A 16068-nucleotide genomic window follows, 5' to 3' on the forward strand; every position below is an offset into this window, starting at 1 on the left:
GCCCTGTCTATGGCTCCACTGGGCATCAAAGCTCAAACTTGGAGAGACAGTAGGGAGCAACAAGGGGAACTGACAGAAACGAAACCTGAACCGTTCACCCGCTGAATAACAGATGTTGGTGAATGAAGACCCAGCCTGATAGAGAAATGGTAATAATGGGCCTTATTGGGACAATATGGATGAATTAGTAGAGGTACACAGTCTCACCGAAGATGATGTACGGACCCTCCCTCGGGCCAAGATGCCCTGAAATGTACAGCAGAATCTGTCCCTGCAATGAGAGGATGAGGGTGAGAGTCCGTTCCCCCAATGCACAGCTGATCAGTGGCTCCAGGCATTTACAGATATTACAGGAACACACTGGGGAGGGGACAGGTTGAATGGGCTAAAATAACCTTGGTGACTCAGGGAACCAAGGGTAATATCGAGGATCATACAAAGAGGAAGCCTGAGGTGTGTAAGGGCCACGGGGGATTACCAAACCCCAACCAGTGATGATGAAACTGGTTTGATGTATTTAAAAGATGACATGGGACCCTATTTAACTGTAATTATAAACATGGGACTCTCAGTGGGAGATAATTCTAACCACATTCTGAATTGGGCCATGAGAACTGAGGCAAACACAGAAACACAGGGGAATAGCTGCAGTACAGGGAGGGTAATCAGACCCACAATGTTACAAGGGAAGCAGGAAAGGGCACATAGACAAGGAATGTAGGCACAGAGTGGGAGATAGGTGTTCATATTGTGAGTGGCCTGTGTTCATGTAGATATATGCATAGAGCATGAATATTCATTGATGCGCTGTTAAGGGACCAACACTTACATGATTCTAACACCGGAGCATCTTTGTCTTTTATGCCTCACCCGACACCTCAAATCCTCCAACCCTAACAACATCCTTGTAAGTCTTTTTTGAAACCTTTCAAGTTTCACAGCACCCTTCTGATAGGAGGCAGGCCAGAATTGCACACAATATTCCAAAAGTGGCCTAACGAATGTCCTGTACAGTAACATCACCTCCCACATCCTATACTCAATGCTCAAACCAATAAAGGAAAACATACTGAACACCTTCTTCATCATCCTATCTGCCTGCAACTTGACTTGCAAGGACTATGAACCTGCAGTCCAAGGTCTCTTTGTTGCGCAAACGTCTTCAGGGCCTTGCCATTCAGTGTACAAGTCCTGCCCTGATTTGCTTTTCCAAAATGCAGCACATCACATTTACCTAAATTAAACCCCATCTGATCAATATCTTATTGTAATCTGAGGTAACCTTCTTCATTATCCACAATACCTCCAATTTTGTATGACCTGTAAACTCATTTACGATACCAAATTATTTAAATGAATGACGAAACAAATCCAGAAATAGACATCCATTTCTCAGAGTTTGAATGTGCTCTGTGTAAATCCTGCCCAATGACTCTGCACCAGAGAAAGGCTGCACATGCGCCTGGCTGCACCTTGCCCCCTACAAAACTGGTGACTCCACATGTGTCCAGAGAATTCTTGCCCCGAATAAAGATGGCGGCACACACTCATGCCTTCAGCCACACTGAGGCAATTCCCCGTTTACTGAAAACACGAGACTGGGACGTTCAAATTTGTGTTTTCCGACGTGCACAGTTTGTTTGTAAAACCTCTCCGCTCAGACAGAATCGCTCTCACCTCCTGCGGTTCCACAGACAGCCTTGATGATTTTTGTGGGTACCTATTCTCTGCCTGGTTACTCGTTTGTCCTTAGTGTATTTGTACAATCACTCTGGATTCTCCTTAAGCCTATTTCCTGAAGCTATCTCATGTCCCCTTTTTGCCCTCCTGGTTTACCTCGAGTATACTCCTACTGCCCCTATTCTCCTCTAGGGATTCACACAAACACAGCTCTCTGTACCTGCCATATGCCTCCTTCATTTTCTTGACCAGACCCACAATATCTTTCGTCAGGCAGCATTCTTTACACCTACCAGCCTTGGCCTTAACAGGAACATACTGTCAGTGTACTCTCATTGTCGCAGGCCTATGGAGGCAATGGCAGATGAGGATACAGAAGCAATCATTCTCAGTAAAGAGGTAATGTTGGGAAAGATAACAGCCTAAAGGTAGATAGGTATCCAGGCTCTGATGGAATGCATCGCAGGGACTAGAAGAGATGGTGGGGGGATAACAAATAGACCTCGTGATAATTCACTACCATTTGTTGGATTCTGGGATGGTTTTGACAGACTGGAAGCTGCAAATGTGGTGCCACTATTTTTCAAAAAGGACCCGTTAGCTTAACTTCTGTAGTGGGGAAAATGCTTGAATCTCTCAAGGAAGTAGTGGTGAGATATCTGGGTAGAAATTGTCTCATTGAGCAGACACAGCATTGATTCATGAAAGGCAGGTCACGTTTAACGCATTTACTGGAATTATTTGAGGATACGACGAGTGCGTTGGACAAGGCGGACTCGGTGGATGTGGTGTACATGGATTTCCAGAAGGTATTCAACAAGTTGCCACACAAAAGGCTGCTGAATAAGGTAAAAATGCATGGCATTGTGGGTAATGTATTATCATTGATACTGGATCGGTTAACCAACAAAAAATAAAGCATGAGAATAAATGGGTGTTTGGATTAGTGTTGGCACTACAACTGTTTGCAATTTACACAAATGTTTTGGAGTTGAGGACCAAGTGTACGGTGTCAGAGTTCATATTTGATACAAAGATGAGGTAGAGCAATGTCTGCAGAGGCCACTGTCAGTCTGCACAGGGATACAGATAGGTTAAGTGAGTGGGTAAGGATCTGGCAGATGGAGTTCAATGTTGGGATATGTGAGGTCATCCATTTTGGTCGGACTAACAGCAAACTGATGATGAAATGGTGAAAACTTGCAACAGGCTACTGTGCAGAGGGAGCTTGGTGTCCTTGTGCATAAATCACAGGAAGTTGGTTTGCAGGTGCAGCAGGTAATTATGGCAGTGAAGGGAATATTGTCCTTCTTTGCTAGAGGGATGGTTATGCTGCAGCTCTACAGGGTGCTGGGGAGGCCACACCTGGAGTACTGTGTACAGGTTTGGTCCCCTTACATTAGCAAGGATGTGCTGGCACTGGAGGGAGTACAGAGGAGGGTCACTAGTTTGAGTTGGAAGTTGAGGGTTGGTGTATGTGGAGAGATTACAGAACCAGTTTTCTCAATCATTGTAATTTAGAAGAATGGGAGGTTGGATAGGAAACAATAAAATTATGAAGGGAGTAGATAAGACAGAAGCAGGGAGGCTATTTCCACTGGGGTCGGTTCAAACTACAGAGCATTACCTCAAAATAAGGGGGAGCAGATTTAGGACTGAGGTCAGGAGGAGCTTCTTCAGCTAAAGGGTTGTGCATCTGTGGAATTCCCTGCCGAGTGCATCATTTGACGTTATCAACTTGAATGCCTTTAAGGCAAAATGTAGATTTGTGAACAGGAAAAGAATTAAGGGTTATGGTGAGAGATCAGGAATGTGGAGCTGAGGCCATGAAAAGATCAGGCCTGATCTTATTGAATGGCAGAGCAGGCTTGAGGGACTAGATGAAAGTTCTTGCCTCGTGCAATCAAAATTGGCCTTTGTCCAATTCAGAACCTTAACGTTTAGATCTGGTATATTATTTTCTGTAACTATTTTAAAACTAGTAGAATTATCAGAGACTCCCAAGAGTGTGGAAGCAGGTCATTCAGCCCATCACATTGATACTGACCTGGAGAGCCTCCTAACCTCCCCCTGTAACATTGCATTTCCCAGAGCCACCCAACCTGCACATCCCTGAACATTATGGGCAATTCAGACTGGATAATCTACCAAACCAGCACATCCCTGACGCTGTGGGCAATTCAACCTGGACAATCCACCCAACCTGCACATCTTTGGACTGTGGGAGGAAACCAGAGGACTCAGATGAAATCCTTGCAGAAAATCCCAATAAGGTGATTATCCCTTTCTTATTTCCCAGTTCCACCTAAATAACTTCACTGGGCGTACTCCCAGGAATATCTTCCCTAAGCAAAAACATAATGCTATCCCAAATCAAAAATGCCACTCCCCCTCCTCTCTTGTCCCCCTTCCTATCCTTGCTATAGCATCTATACCCTGGAACATTAAGCTGCCAGTCCTATCCATCCCTGAGTGATGCCTCTGTAATTGCTATAATATCCCAGTGCCATGTTCAAAACCATACCCTGAGCTCATCTGCCTTCCCTTTCAGGCCTCTTCTATTGAAGTAAATGCAGTGCAACTGCTCAGTCCGACTTCATTCTGTGCCTTGCCCTTGCCTGCCTTGACTATTTGACTTCTGAACTGTACCAGCCTCAGACATACCTCTATTCTCACTATCTTCTTGGGTTTACACCCACTCCCTCACTGGTTTAATGCCCCCCGAGTATCACCAGCCAGTCTCCCTGCCTAGATATTAGACACCTTCAAATTCAGGTACAATCCATCCTTCTTATGCAGGTCAACTCTACTCCAGAGGAGATCACAACGACCCAAAAAACGTGAATCCTTTTCCCCTGCACCTGCTCCTTAGCCACTTATTGAGCACCTCCTCCTCCTCCTCTGTAATATGGACATTTTTCAAGATGTCACCATTTATTTCCCCACATTCTATATCTACACAGTAAACACGGATGCAAAATACTTGTTTCCTATCTCGCCCATCGCCTGCAGCTCCACACAATGGCTGCCTTGCTGATCTTTGAGGGTCTCTATTTTCTCCCTAGTTAGCCTTTTGTTCCTCATGTATTTACAAAAGCCCTTTGGATTATCCTTAACCCTATTTGCCAAAGCTATCTCATGCCCCTTTTTTGCCTCCTGATTTCCCTCTTAATTATACTCCTACTGCCTTTATACTCAAAAGTTTTTTGGATTGGAATAAATGCAAAATATAACATCCTGACAAAACAAACGAGGGTAGGACTTACACTCAATAGAAGTAGGGCCTTGAGTAGTGATATGGGAACAAAGAGACCGAGGGCTTCAGATCTTTGAAGTGTGTGTTACATGTAGACAGGGTGGTTAAGAAGGTGCTTAGCACACTTACCTTCATTGTTCAGACCTTTGAGTCCAGGAGTTGGGACTATATGTTGAGGATGTACAGGACGTTGGGCAGGCCACTTCTGGAATACTCTGTCCAGTTCTGGTTGTGCTGTTATAAGAAGGATATCATTAAATTGGAGCAGGTTCAGAAGAGATTTACCAGCATGTTGCCATGAATGGAGGGATTGTGTTCTAAGGAGAGGCTGGATAGGCTGGGAATTTTTTTCACTGGCATGCACAAGGTTGAGGGGTGACCTTATTAGAGGTTTACAAAATCAGAAAGAGTGTAGATAAGGTGAATAGCCGGGGGAGAGGGAGATTCAAAACTCGGGTGCATTCATTTTGAGAAGAAATTAGAAAGATTTCAGAAAAGACATTAGGGTTTTTTAAAAAAATTATACGTGTGGAATGAACTTCCAGAGGAAGTGGTAGCTGTGAATACAATTACAATATTTAAAAGACCTTCAGATAAGTACATAATAGGAAATATTTGGATGGATGCGGACCAAGCGGAGGCAGGTACAATTAGTTCAGTTTGGAATTATGGTCGGCATGGACTGGTTGGACCACAGGGCCTGTTTCCTTGCTGTATAACATTAGGAGTCTAATCCTCACTAACTCTAAATTCCTCCATCCTCAACTCTCCCGATCACTGTCACCTCATCCAGCCTCACAATTCTTCCTTATTTATATAATTCCTCACCAGCCACAGAACGCTCCCTATCTCATGTCCTCCAGTTTCTCAAATCTCTGCGATAGGTGCCTTTCTTTAGTTCCAGCCTTGAGGATGCCCTCATTCCCTCCGACTGGTTGGAGGACAAACTGGTACAACCTGGTCCTCCAGTATTGCCCTCTGCCCCCTATTGGCCTGCGCTGACATCAATCATCGGGGCCCATTGTGAGGTGAGTGGTGGGATCCTCCCTCTCTCTGCCCTGGGATGAGCTTCAACATTCACAGTAAATGGGGCAGTATCACAGAGCACAGGGGCTGGGGCTATTCAGCCCATTTGGGATGTACCCTCTCCCTCTGGAGATGCTGCAAATCTGTCCCAATTCCCTTCCCCTTTGCCCATAGCCCCCCAAATCTTCCCTTAAATAGTAAAATTCCAAATCTGATTATGAATAACTGCTGAGTCTGTGTCCAGCTGCCATTCAGACTGTTCCAGATACTCAGAACTTACTGAATAAAAAAAGTTCACATTCACATTATTTGCCAATTACCTGAAAATAGTTACTAAAATTGTGACATTGTTAACAATTCTCCCCTCTCTCTGCAGATTAGATATCCTAGAAACAAATTTGCACCTGGTCAAAATCACTGCTTAACCTTCTCAGCTCCAAGGACAATTATCTGTGCTTCTGCTAGCTCTCCACAAAAGAGGAACACATCTTATTTTCATTTATTAGTGTCATAGAGATGTACAGCACAGAAACAGACCTCTGGACCAATTGGTCGATGCCAACTAGGAATCCCCAACAAATGGAGCCCCATTTGCCAGCTATTGGTCCGTATCATTGGAAACTTTTCCTATTCATGTACCCAATCGAATGCCTTTCAAATGTTGTAATTGTATCAGCCTCCACTACTTCATCTGGCAGCTCATTCCACACATACACCACACACAGCTTGAAAACTTTGCCCCTTAGATCCGTTTTTAATCTTTGCCCTCTCAACTTTAGCCCATGTGATCTTGTTTTGAACCCACCTAACTGGGGGGAAAAGACCCTGGCTGTTCACCTTATCCATGCCCTTCATGATTTTATAAATCTCCATGAAGTCACCTCTCAGTCTTTGACTCTCCAGGGAAATTAACCCTGGCCTATTCACCCTCTCCCTGTGGCCCAAATCCTCCAACCCTAGCAAAGTCTTTGTAAATCTTGTCTGAACTCTTTCAAGATTCACAACATCCTTTCCAGAACAGGGAATTTCAAACTTAAAACATAATTCCTGAAATGGCTTAATCAATGTCCTGTCCAGCCACAATTTGACGTCCCAGCTTCTGTACTCAATGCATTGACCAATAAATATAAGCATACCAAACACCACCTTCACTAGTCTGCCTACCTGCGACTCTACTTTCAAGGAACAATGAACCTGCACTCCATTGTCTCTATGTTCAGCAACATTCCCAAGGACTTTACCATTAAGTGTACAAGTCTTGCCCTAACTTGCCTTTCCAAAATCCAACAGCTTACATTTGTCTAAATTGAACCCAGTCTGCCGTTCCTCGCTCCAATGGCCCATCTGGTCAAGATACTGTTGCATTCTGAACTAACCTTCTTCATTGTCCACTACACCTCCAATTTTGGTGTCTTCTGTAAACCCACTGACCATATCTCATACATTCACATCCAAGTCATTTATTTAAGGGCCCAATATCCATTCGTGCAGGACAATGCTGCTCACAGGCCTCCAGTCCACAAAGCAACCCTCCATCACCACCCTCTGCCTCCTGCCTTCAAGCCAGTTTTGTATCCAAATGGCTAGTTCTCCCAACATTTCATGTTATCTAACCTTGCTAACCAGTCTGCTTTGTGGAACATCGTTCAGTGTTCATATAGACAACGTCCACTCTGTGCCTTCATCAATCATCTTTGTCACATCTTCAAAAAAACACAATCAAGTTAGAGAGAGAGAACTTCCCACACACAAAGCCATGTTAACTAACCCTAATCAATCCTCGTCTTTCCAAATACATGTAAATCCTGTCCCTCAGAATCCCTTCCAACAACTTACCTACCACTGACATTAGGTTGACTGTTCTCTTGTTCCCTGGCCTTTCCTTCCCACCTTGTTTAAATAACGGCACCCATCTTCCAGCACCTCACCTGTCACAAACAATGATATAAATACCTCAGGGAGGGACACTGCCAACACCTTCCTAGCTTTCCACAAATTTCTGGGATACACCTGATCAGGTCCTAGGGATTTATCCACCTTGCTACTGTTTAAGACATCCAGTACTTCCTCCTCTGTAACATAGACACTTTTCAAGTTATCACTACTTATTTCTCCAAACTCTGTAGAATAGAAGAGCATAGTATTTCTCCCACAACCTGTTGTTCCATAAATGGCCTTGTTGATCTTTAAGGGTCCTATTCTCTGTCTGGTTATTATTTTATCCTTAAAGTATTTGTAGAATCTCTTTGGATTCTCCTTAAACTATTTCCTAGAGATATTTCAAGTCCCCTTTTTGCTCTCCTGATTAGCCTCGAGTATATTCCTGTAAAAACGTGATCCTGTACTCCCAATTCCTCCGCCTTTGCCATATCTGCTCCCAGAAGAAGCAATTCCACTCCAGGACATCCCAGAAAGGTTTCCTCTTTCAAGGACCGCATTTCCCTCCCACTTGATCAACAATGCACTCCAACGCATATCCTCCACTTCCTGTACCTCCGCCTTCCCCCCACCCCTCCAACCACAATAAGAATATAATCCCCCGGTCCTCACCTGCCACCCACTAATCTCCAGTAACCTCTGCTATGTCCGCTACCTACAGTCAGACCCCACCACCAGAGATATATCTCCCTCCCCAGCCCTTTCTATCTTCTGCAGAGACCATGGGATCTTTGGTGCTGATGTGCTGCCCCACGGATACCTCAGTCACTCACCCTGCCAAATGGCCTAGTGAGATTATCACTAGATGGATAATCCAGACACCCACGTAACGTTCTGGGGCCCAGGGTTTGGATCCCGTCACGGCAGACAGTGGAATGTGAGTTCAATAAAAATTTGGAATTAAGAATCTATTAAAGACCACGAATCCATTGTTGATTATTGCGAAAAGAAACCTCATCAGATTCGCTAATATCCTTCAGGGAAGGAATCTACCATCCTTACCTGGTCTGGCCTACATGTGACTCCAGACCCACAGCAATGTAGTTGACTCTTTACTGCCCTTTGGGCCTAGCCAGTGACACCCTCATCCTGTGAATGAATAACAAAGAAGGTCAAGTCTTGTACACAACCATAGTATTCTTACAGAAAAGTGATCTCTTAGTAAATTTGCTTCTCAACTCCCTGCTGACTATTGGGGAAGTGGGGGGGGGTGGGGGGGTCAATAGTACTATCCCAATAAGGAGATCATCCCTTTCTTATTTCTCAGTTCCACCTGTATAACCTGCCTGGATGTACTCCCAGGAATACCCTCTTGAAGCCCAGCTGTAATGTTATCCCTTATCAAAAATACCTCTCCCCCTGCTCTGTTGCCCCCTTTCTATCTTTGCTATCGCATCTATACAGTGGAACATTAAGGTGCTGGTCCTATCCATCATTAAGTTATGCCTCTGTAATTGCTATAATATTCCAGTGCGATGTTCAAAACCATACCCTGAGCTCCTCTGCCCCCTGCATTGAAATAAATGCAGTGTAACTGCTCATTCTGTTCCTTGCCCTTGTCTGCCTTGACTGTTTGACGTCTGAACTGTACCAGCGTCATACTTAGCTCTTCGCTCACTCTCTCTCTGGGTTTACCCACATTCCTTCACTGGTTTAATGCCTCCTGAATAGCACTAGCCACTGTTCCCTTCCAGTGCCAGTACAATCCATCCTTCTGATGGAGGTCAATTCTACCCCACAAGAGATTCCAATGATCCAATAATGTGAACTCTTCAATTCCTATGTCATTGATACCAATAAACAACAGGATACCCTCAAAATGGTTATTCTCCCCTTTAAGAATATTCTGCTCCCTCTCTGAGACATCCTTATACAAAAATTACACATTCGAATAATAAGCCTTACACTCATCAGGTCATCATAAAAGGATTACATGACACATTGAAGGTTTGGGGAGACCTTTTGAGAGAATGCGATGATTAAAAGGAGAATTTTTAAGCAGCAAATGGGATTGATCTGGAACACAATACTCACACACACAATGCGAATATCCAGATACTGATATACTGAGTAATTCAATCAGAGTTTAGCAGAATATTTACTGAGATCACCATCTGAATGTCCACCTGTAATATCCCGTAATACAAGTTTATAAAATCTGTCACTCTCAGTTCAAGTTAGAAACTCACACCATCCCCTCCTCATGGCCCAGGATTACTGTACATATTACCCTAGAGGACATCAGCAGTCAACTCAGAGGGAAATCTGTGGGTTTCTAGGAGATTCCAACTTGAGATCTCATGTGACTGAACACAGCAGTTCTTTGACACATTGGAGAAAATGATCCAAGGGTCAGTGAGTTATGGGGAACAAGAATTACTTTCTTTTCTTTCATTCCGTGCTGCCGCTCTGCCTCATCAATAAGACATGGGTGTGAAAGGCTAATGCCTAACGATGGGCAAGTTGTCTCCATCCTGACCAATGGGTAGGAAGATCCTCTCAATCACTCCAAAGCGTATCCCTAAAAAGATAGCAACTCTGTCTGCTTCCCACTGCCCAGTGCTCCCAGTAAATGCTTGGAAGAATGGGAAGGGGGGATATCTCCTAGAAAAGGCATAACTGTAAAGGTCTAAGAGGATTATGAAAAGAGAGAGATGCACAGGAGAAGGGGGCAACAAGTTGCCAGATGGGGTGTAACTTGGGAAAAATGGGAAGTTGCTCATTTTGGAGGAGATAATAAAAGAACAAAGTACTATTTAAATGGTGGAAACTGTAGAAAGCTGCACCACAAAGGGACCTGGGGTAATTGTTCAGGAAACACAGAAAGCTACCACACAGTTACACCAGGGAATCAGGAAGGGGAATCGAATGTTTTGTTTCAAAAGTTTTCAGTATTAGAGTTTGGGGTCTCTACCTGAGAGTAACGTGTGGCAGTGCTGGTGAGACCACCATATCTGCAGTAATGAGAGCAGTTTTGGTCCCTTTAGATAAGGAAATGTGTCACTTTATTGGAGGCATTTCAGGGAAGATTCAATGAGATAATCCCTGGTTTGGAGGGATTATCTTTTAAATAAAGGCTGAAAAGGTTGGGACTCTACTCACTGGATTTTGGAGAAAGAGAGGTGATCTCATTGAGACAGATGGGATTCTTTAGGGGTTTGACAGGATAAATACTGAGAGGATGTGTCTGAGGGTAAATACTGAGAGGGGAGTGTGAAACCAGATTATGAGTCACGGAATCAAGGGTTCGGTTTTGGATTCAAGTTTAAGGTGACACAGGCGCGGGTAAGGGGTTTCAGTTGCAATGGAGCTGGGGTGAGGTGGAGAAAAGCAACGTTTAAGAGATTGGAATTCCTGGTGTTTGTGATTGTGTGGATGTCTGATCAGAAGGTCACCTTGGGGTCAGATATAACAGCAATATTGTGAAGAGTGTCATTCTGCCTCAGAGAGTTCCCAGTGAGAGGGAGGGGCTCAGCAGAAAGGTAAAGGTAAGGCAATGGGTTTAACCATGACAATGTTTCATTGGAGGAAACTGCAGCTAATCGAGTAGTAGGAATGTGGTAAGCAGTTTGATAACTGAGTAACAGTGGAGTAATGGAGAGGGATGATGGGGAGGGAGAGCTGGGCATCGTCAGTGTACATGTGAAACCTAACACAGTGTGTTTGGATGATATCACCTCCTGGCAGTATGTACGTGAGATACAGGAGAGACCAAGGATAGATCGTTGAGGGACACCAAATGCAAGGATTTCAGAAAGGAAAGGGAGTGTGGAGATGGAGCAGGATTTTCCAACAACGGTGAGGTCAAATGTTAGTTTTTCACAGAATGGGAGAGAAGGACATAACCAGAAAAGACCAACAGACAGAACAAGGAACAATATACATGAATTGGCGAGGGGGGGGGGGGGGGTTGATGAGGCGGCAGCGGAGGAAAGAGAGTTGGAAAGTGAGTTTAGTGAGATTAGGGTAAAGGGTCAAGGTGAACTTTGATAAGGCTTGACAAGAGACTGGAGAAAGATGTAGGTTTAGGACAAAAACCAGGAACACCACGTGAGGCAGTTGGGCTCAGTGGGCTAGTGGGAGGGAGAGAAACAGCAGATCGGATTATCTCAGTCTTAGTGACAGAGAAACTCCATGTGCTCCTCACTCGTTGTTGGAGGGGAGGATGGAGGAGACAGGATGATGGGCAGTGTTTTACAAAGAAACAAAACCAGGGTTAGTGATATTTAAAATGAGTGAACAAACCTGATGTATTTAGCTTTTATCCAGAATATTAAAACAAACGACTGAAGTCCTGGTTTGAATCCCATCTTGGCAGATGGTGGCATCTGAATTCAAGAAAAAAAAAACAACGTATTAGGAATCTCCTGATCTCCATGAAATCATTGTCATTGGCGGAAAAAATCCTGCCAACCTGACAGCGGCCCAGCCAGCTACTCACTGTATTAATCACTGCAAAGTCTCAACACAGGAATGAAACTGGATGGACCAGTTGGCAACTAACAAGGCACCAGAAATTACAACCACAGAATCAGCTCTCTCGGATGGTGCAACGTCCTCCTCACTAACATAGGGTTTTTGGTGCCAAAATGTGGAGAGCTGTCTCACAGACTAGTCAAGGAACAGCCTGACATAGTCATACCCACGGAATCATCCCTTACAAACAATGACCAGACACCACCATCACCATCCCAAGATATCGAGAGTGTGGTGCTGGAATAGCACAACAGTCAGGTAGCATCCGAGGAGCAGGAGAATCGATGTTTCTAGCCTAAGCCCTTCATCAGCCTGACCTGCTGTGCTTTTCCAGCACCAGACTCTTGATTCTGATCTCCAGCATCTGCAGTCTTCACTTTCTCCTGAAATCTCTGGATATGTCCTGTCCCACCGGCAGGACAGACCAGGCAGAGGTGGTGGCACAGTGGTGTACAGACAGGGAGGATTTGCCCTGGGAGTACACAGCATTGGCTCCGGAGACCAGGAAGTCTCATGGCTCCTGCTGATTACCACGTCCCGTCCTCCCTTGGCTGATGAATCACTCCTCCTTCATGTTGAATAACATTTGGAGGAAGCACTGAGGCAATAAAATGGTGTCAAATGTACTCTGGGTACAGGATTTCAATGTCCAAAATCGAGACTAGCTCTGCAATAGAATACTGACTGAGCTGGCCAGGTCCTAAAGGGTATAGCTGCTCAACTGAGTCTGCAGCGGGTGGTGAGGGAACCAACAAGCGGGAAAAACATACTTGATCTCATTGTTATGAATTGACCAGCTGCAGAAACATCTGTCCATGACAGTATCAGTACGAGCGACCATCACACATTCCTTTTGGAGACAAAGTCTTGCCTTAAAGTTGAGAAAAACCTCCATCGTGTTGAGTGACACTATCACCGTTCTAAATGGGATAGACTTTGAAGAGATGTAGGATCTCAAACTGGGTATCTCTGAGGCACTATGGGACATCAACAGCAGCAGAACTGTACTCCAGCACAATCTGTAATCTCATGGGTTTGTACATCCCGCACTCACCCATTACAATGGACAGGAAAGGAGGGCATGCCATGAGCAGCATCAGGCAGACTTAAAAATGAAGTGCCAACTGGGTGAAGCGACCAAGCAGGACTATCTGCATATCAAACAGCATCAGCAGCAAACAACAGAGCTAAGTGCTCCAACATCCAATGGAACAGATCGGAGCTCTGCAGTTCTGCCACACCCAGTAGTGAATGGTGATGGACAATTAAACAACTCACTGGAGGAAGCATCACAGATATCCCCACCCTTACTGATGGAGGGGCCTCACACATCCATGTACCAGATAAGATGACAGCATTTGCAGCAATCTGCAGCCAGAAGAGCAAAGTGGGATGATCCATCTCAGCCTTCTCCAGTGGTTTCTAACATCACAGATGTGAGTTTTAAACCAGTTCAATTGAGTTTGAATAACATCAAGAAATGGTTAAGTAGTGCAAAGGCTACAGGCCCTGCCAATATTCTGGCAATAATACTGATGGTTTGTGCTCCAGAACTTGCCACCCACCAAGCCACGTACCGCTCCAGCACTGGCATCTACCGACAATGTCGAACATTGCCCAGGAATGTTCAACACAAAAACACAGGGCAATCCAACCCAGGCAATTTCCATCTATCAGTCCACACTCGACCAGCAGTAAAGTGATGGAAGATGTCATCGACAGGGCTACCAAGCAGCAGCTGCTCAGCAACAGTCAGATCAGCGACCCTCATTTTAGGCTCCACCAGGGCCACTCAGCTCCCGATTGTGTTACTGCCCTGATTCACAATCTGGCAACCAGCTGAATCCCAGAGGCGAGGTGAGGTGAGTGTGATAACTCAGTCCCACTCCAAGACCACTATTTCTAGCTGATTCCACCCTTGTCTCACCTCATACACTTTCATCCACCTTGTGTTATCTCCAGACTTCATTTTCCAAACACACTCAGGGCCAGCTTGCCACATTCAACCTCCCTGTAAACTCAAGAAAGTCTAAATCTCTGCTTGTTGATTCATCAAAAGGCTCCTAATTATAATCAACATACAGCCATAGAGATGTATAGCAAGTAAACAGATCCTTCGGTCCAACCCGTCCATGCTGACCAGATAACCCAACCCAATCTAGTCTCACCTGCCAGCACCTGGCCAATATCCCTCAATTTAAAATTCTCACACTTGATTTAATTCCTGACTGTGATAATCCCTAGCTCCCTGCACCACACACACTGAGACCTCGACAACCCATTTTCTTTGAGACTCCCAACCATTTGTTAATTCATTACTTCACCTGTGTGGCTGTTTCTATAGTTGCTGAAGCAGCTTGGTCTGAAATTCGCAGCCAAAACTTCACAGGTCTGCCTTTAAGACATCCCTCAAAACCTGCTTTTTGGCAATGCTTTTGGTCACCTGACCTAAAATCTCCATCTCTGGCCTTATGTCTAAAGTTCTCAATAGTATTTTTGAGAAATTATAAGCATGATAATAAAAATACAAACTGTTGTTGATTTGGACATTATTTTCAAATCATCACTGTTACTGAATGAATAATCTATAATGCCACTTACCCAACCACATTGTAGGAGCACCTTCACCACACAAACTGCAGCTGTACAAGAAAGTCAAACATCACCCTCTTCACAAGCAACAGGGCTTTGGCATTAATCACTGGTATCTGTGGAAGGAGAAACACAGTTGATGTTTCAGGGAGTGCAAAATGGATTACAGGGAATGAAAATGGTGCAGAATTTGATCGTCAGAAATGAAAGGAAAATACACTTGCCTATTGGAAAAAAGAATTCTTGACTGTCAAAAATATTCAAGATAAAAGTAATCTGATAGTAGAGCAGTACATGGTCAGGGGCTGGGCCGCAGTGAAAAACTCATTTACAAAGGGTCTATAAAAGTAATAATACAGTAGTAAACAGACCAAAAATACACCTATGGTTCGAGACTGAGGAAACTAGATATTGACAAAGTGGTTATGAGGGAGCCCAGAGGTGAATCAGAGCAGGATTGGCTGCTATGATCCCAGTGACTCTGTACTAGAGAAAGGCTGCACATGCGCCTGGCTGCACCTTGCCCCCTACAAAGATGGCGGCAGTGCACGTGTCCAGTGAATCTTTGTCCCGAATAAAGATGGCGGCGCTTACTCAGGTCTGCAGCCGCGCTGAGGCCAGTCCTAATTTACTGCAAACACGCGACTGGGACGTTCAAATTTGTGTTTTCCGACGTCCACAACTTGTTTGTAAAACCTCTCCGCTCATAGCAACACAGTTTTTCTCCCGTTTCCCTGTTTATTTCTTTCCTTACCGTATCCTTTCTCTCCATAACTTGCCGAGCATTTATTACAGCGACTCTGCGCCGCGCGGGAGGGTGATCACATGGTTTAGTTTAGCTCCGCCCTTCATTCACTTTGATTGGCTGGAAGACCAACATCCCGCTCGGTTCTCTAGCTCCGCCCACCGTCCTTTCATTGGTCCGGTGCTGACATCAATCACCCGCGGGTCACTGTGTTAGGTGGAGCATGCGCAGTGCGGCCTGCTTTTGCTGATATGTTGGGTAATGCGATGGGAGAGTTTACTGAGGGGAAGGATCCCTTTGTGTGAGCTCTGCAGTAGATTTTCTTTATTCATGGAGGGAATTGCCTTCCCACTCA

At 44.7% G+C, this 16068-nt stretch overlaps 1 long non-coding RNA gene across 1 annotated transcript; it reads right to left on the reverse strand.

Annotated features, from left to right (window-relative positions):
- Positions 1-3096: 3096 nt before the first annotated feature.
- Positions 3097-15778, reverse strand: LOC140478561 (uncharacterized). The gene is made up of 5 exons (XR_011960818.1): positions 15723-15778; positions 14978-15084; positions 12146-12228; positions 8903-8989; positions 3097-5170 (listed from the first exon to the last, which is right to left on the reverse strand). It is a non-coding gene; the product is annotated as an uncharacterized lncRNA (long non-coding RNA).
- Between the last annotated feature and the right edge of the window lie 290 nt (positions 15779-16068).

This window comes from Chiloscyllium punctatum, chromosome 6, assembly GCF_047496795.1.
Source record: "Chiloscyllium punctatum isolate Juve2018m chromosome 6, sChiPun1.3, whole genome shotgun sequence".
Lineage (NCBI taxonomy): Eukaryota > Metazoa > Chordata > Chondrichthyes > Orectolobiformes > Hemiscylliidae > Chiloscyllium > Chiloscyllium punctatum.